General features: G+C 40.2%; 1 non-coding gene across 1 annotated transcript; it reads right to left on the bottom strand.

The window, feature by feature from the left end:
- Positions 1–3,354: 3,354 nt before the first annotated feature.
- Positions 3,355–3,462, bottom strand: LOC148577617 (small nucleolar RNA R71). Its single transcript, XR_015904335.1, has one exon. It is a non-coding gene; the product is annotated as a small nucleolar RNA R71 (small nucleolar RNA).
- Positions 3,463–4,602: the final 1,140 nt, after the last annotated feature.

Here is a 4,602-nt window from a genome sequence, read left to right on the forward strand (position 1 = left end):
CCAAATGATCTGATTTTGGTGGCATTGAAAAGCTGACATCAAGAGCTTTCCAAAGATAGATAACACTCTAGGGTGGACATTAAAACGAGAGGTGAAAAAGGCCATTAATTCAGCATTGCAAAACCTGGGTGTGCCACTTGATATCGAAGGCGTGGCACGCCAGCTCTATTTTCATAATGGGCGTGGCGCGCCAGGTTCTTGGCGTGGCAAGCCAGTTCTAATGGCCAGAGAGGAAGATTTTATGCATCATTGAAGGCGTGGCATGCCAAAGAGTGGGCGTGGCACGCCAGTTTCATAACATATGGGCATGACACGCCAAGAAGTGGGCGTGCCACGCCGGGCTACTTGACAGACTGACCTATCCATCTTCAAATGGGCATAACTTGAGCTACAGAGGTTCAAATTAGTCAATTATAGTGGCGTTGGAAAGCTAACATCTAGAGCTTTCCAACAATATATAATACTTCATAGTAGACATTTATGTTGAGGACCAAACAACTCCATCATTTCAGCGTGTCAAATGGGTCACAATCCAAAGAGCAAAATCAAGTGGGAGTGGCACTTGAAACCACACGCCAACTTCACCCTACATCCTACAACCTTCAACCAGGCCCACTCTAACTCTCATTCAAGCCACACTTATCAATCAATCAAGGCCACAAGAATCATCTAGAATAATTCATTTTCATTTCATTGTAATTTGCTTTTAATTTCATTTAAGTTTGTAATTTAGGAGAACCTATATAAAGGCCTTAGTTTCATAGAATTAGTCATTGTTGGATTGGGGGGGGGGTGTTCGGACCTTCTCTGTTAACCATCAGCTTCTTTCCTTTTCTTTCTTACGTTGTAAATATTTTGGTTATGAATTACTAACTGTTTCCATTGGAAAAGAGAGCTCTATTGCTATTTGATGGATTGATTGTTTTTATTCTTCTTATTCTATTCATCTCTCTTTGATTTACTAGAAAGAATTTCGTTCTTCATTCTAGCATTCAATTATATTGGAAAAGAGATTGAATGGAATTGGGTTTTATGGGAACTTTGGAAGAGGAAACATAAAACCATGCTTGAAATTCTTTCTCACACTTTAAAAGGTTTGGGTTTTGGAAGGGATACCGTGACATGGAATCTGTCCATTATTTGGGTCTAGAAAAGTGTATGGTATAATCAAGGACCATTCTTCATCTCTTCTCATGAGCAATTAGATCAAGAAATTGGCTATTGATCAATATTTGAGAGATTGAGTCACTGATAAACCACTATTTCATGGTTTATATTGTGTTTAATTGTGTGATTTTATCATGATCTTTACCCACTTATTCATTAAATAAGCATGCATTTATATTTCCTTCCTAAAGATGTTTTATGGTTGACAACTTGCTTCCTAGAGACTTTTCATTATGTATTTTATTTCTCCCTTATTCCATTCGATGCCGTGATCTGTGCGTTAAGTGTTTCAGGCTTTATAGGGCATGAATGAGTTGGAGATTGGAGGGGAAGCCTGCAAAACTGGAAGGAACACAAGAAATTGAGGAGATGACCAGCAAGAATCGACGCGGCCGCATGGATGACGTGATCGCGCGGCATGGAATAGCATGAGTGACGCGGCCGCATGGACGACGCGTCCGCGTGGCAAAGCAGAAACGCGAATGACGCGTCCGCATGAGCGACGCGATCGCGTGACGTGCGCGATCTGCATAATTTGCAGATTCGCTGGGGACGATTTCGGGCCCTATCTTGACCCAATTTTCGGCCCGAAACAGCAGACTAGAGCCAGAGAACATGTAGAAACCGAAAGGAACATTCATTCTACACAGCTTTAGTTTTAGATCTAGTTTTACTCCTCCTCTAGGTTTTCTCTCTACACATTCATAGTTTTTAGGATTATTATTTTACATTCATAGTTTGGTATATTGAGAAGAGTTATCACCTCATCAAGACTTCATCATTTTAGTTCGTTTTATTTACTTGGTCTTACTCTTCCATGTTCTGTGCATTGTTTAATTTTACCTTTGGAATACTCTTAGGGATATTTAATACAAGGATCACTTTTATTTTTAATTGACTATTTTAATTTTATTTACAATGTCTTTCCTTAATTTCTTTTTATATGCTATGAATTTTACCTTTACAATGAGTGAGTAGTTCCCTAACTTGATGGGGAATTGATTGAAAAGAACCTTTGAGTTGGAAGGCTTGAAAGAAAAATTGTAATTGGGTTTATGGTTGGATTGCCTCCTAATCACTAACACCAATCTCTTTTAATCAAGTGGATTGTAACTTGTGAACGGATGTAGCATTCCAACTTGTTTGACTTTCCTTTACCTAGTAAAGGATAACTAAACAGGATAACCTTTAATTGTCAATTGATTCTGAGAGCATTCCAACAATAATAGGGATTCCAACTAATTAATTCCTAGTCAAGACTTTTATTTACATTATTCAAATTCCCCAATTTAATTTCCTGTTTTCCCAATTCAAACCATTTTGAAAACCTCTGATTAATAAAATAGCACACTTTTCTGTAACTCGTTGGGAGATGACTTGGGATTCATACTCCCAGTATTTTAAATTCAATTTTGTGACACCTTTCGAAATTGATAGGCGGATTTCTGGCAAGTTAAGAACTATACTAGCAACGTATATATTTCAACAATTTTTAATTCGCCAATTTTTGCACACCATCAATTTTTGGCGCCGTTTCTGGGGAGTTGCAATAGAGTGTTAAAGTTATTAATTAGAATTTATTTATTTGTATTTTATTTTATTTTGCTACTATGAGCTCCATGTTTCTTTCGTCAAATGACGCGTTCACTTCCTGATCCGCGCTTGCTAATATTCGATCCTGAATTTGAAAGGACTATTTCACGAATAAGGCGAGCTCGGCGTCGGTTAGTCCGCTCTGAGGGCGGATCTGAAAGTGAACTTGAGGAAGAAACCAGCTCCCGTTCTACTGATTCGGTTGATTCACGTGCAGAAGACATGGCAGAACCTAGGAGAGTTACCATCCAGGAGGAAGGAGCCCCTGATTTTACAATGCAACCGTTTCTAGCGCGTCACCCAGCAGTGGCCACAGATTTTGAAATAAAGACCGCATTGCTCAATTTGATGCCCAAGTTTCATGGCTTACCTGCTCAAGAACCCATCAAGCACCTGAGAGATTTCCAGGTAGCCTGTTCTACTGTCAGGTGTGATGGTACAGATGAAACTTCAATTCTGCTGAAAGCTTTCCCATTTTCTCTTGAGGGAAAAGCAAGAGAGTGGTACTACACTCAACCCCTAGCAAATGTATCCAACTGGGATACGCTTAGAAAAGAGTTTTTGGAGAAATTATTTCCATCTGAAGTTACTGATAAACTGAGGAAAGACATTTCTACTATTGTTCAAGATGACAACGAGACTCTCTTTGAATACTGGGAGCGCTTTAATAATCTTCTGGAAGCATGCCCCCACCACGTGATTGACAAGATAGTGTTACTCAGCTATATCACACAGGGTATGAGGCCCCAAGATAAGACCACATTGGAAAGTGCTAGCAATGGGTCTATGAAGAAGTATAAGACCACTGATGAGGCATGGCAATTGATCAGTGACTTAGCTGAATCTACTAGAAACCTCAGACAGAAGCAAGGCCGTTCAAAAGCCGTTGCAGAAGTATCCTCTAGCAGAGAGACTGCTGCTCTAACTTAGAGTATTTGTGAAATGACCAACTTGCTGAAGCAGATGCAATTGAATGAACAACAAGTTCAGCAAGCTCAACCTCCTTCACCATAGCAAAACCAACAGTTAGTCCCACAGGGAGTTTGCAGAATTTGTACTGATTATAGCCATTATACTGATGAATGCCCACAACTCCAACAGGAAGACAACATGGTGGCATCCACTTATAACTTCTATGACTGCCCCAACCAAGGGTACAATCAAGGTGGAAATAATAACCATGGATGGCAGGACAATTCTAACCATAATTGGAGGGACAACAATAGTAGAGGAGGCAGAGATAATCAAGGAAATCAGAGGTGGAATAATAATAACAACAGACAGCAGAACCAACCTTACAGAGCACCTCACCTGAGGCAGTCCCAAGGACCACAGAATACCCAACAACAAACCTCTCAATTTATTCACCCTTCTTCATCTCCTAATGAAGAGTTACTAAAATTTTTTGAGCGAAGTCAACAGACCATGGAAAATAACATTAATGCCAGTCTGAATGGTCTGACCGCCACTTTACAAGCTCTCGTTTCACAGATTGGATCAATGCAAAATTCCAGTAACCAACCTTCAAGCTCCACTGGAATCTCCTCTCAACCATTACCCAATCCAAAGGGAGGCATTAATGCCATCACCCTGAGGTCCGGAACCACACTGCAGGAGAGGAATCAGGAGGAGCCAAGCTGAAGAGGTAGTAGAAATAGAAGATGTCGAAGAGGAAGAGGACATACAGGACATAGCTGAAAAAGAAGAAGTTTAACCACAGGAGGAAGCACCAAGAGGCGTAGACACTACAGAAAACAACACTCCTATTCCATTTTCACAACTTGCAAGGAAGCCCAGGAAGCAGCTGGAACCCAATCTCAAAATGGTAGAAATATTCAAAAA

Source organism: Arachis ipaensis, chromosome B1, assembly GCF_059453495.1.
Source record: "Arachis ipaensis isolate K30076 ecotype BB chromosome B1, ASM5945349v1, whole genome shotgun sequence".
NCBI lineage: Eukaryota > Viridiplantae > Streptophyta > Magnoliopsida > Fabales > Fabaceae > Arachis > Arachis ipaensis.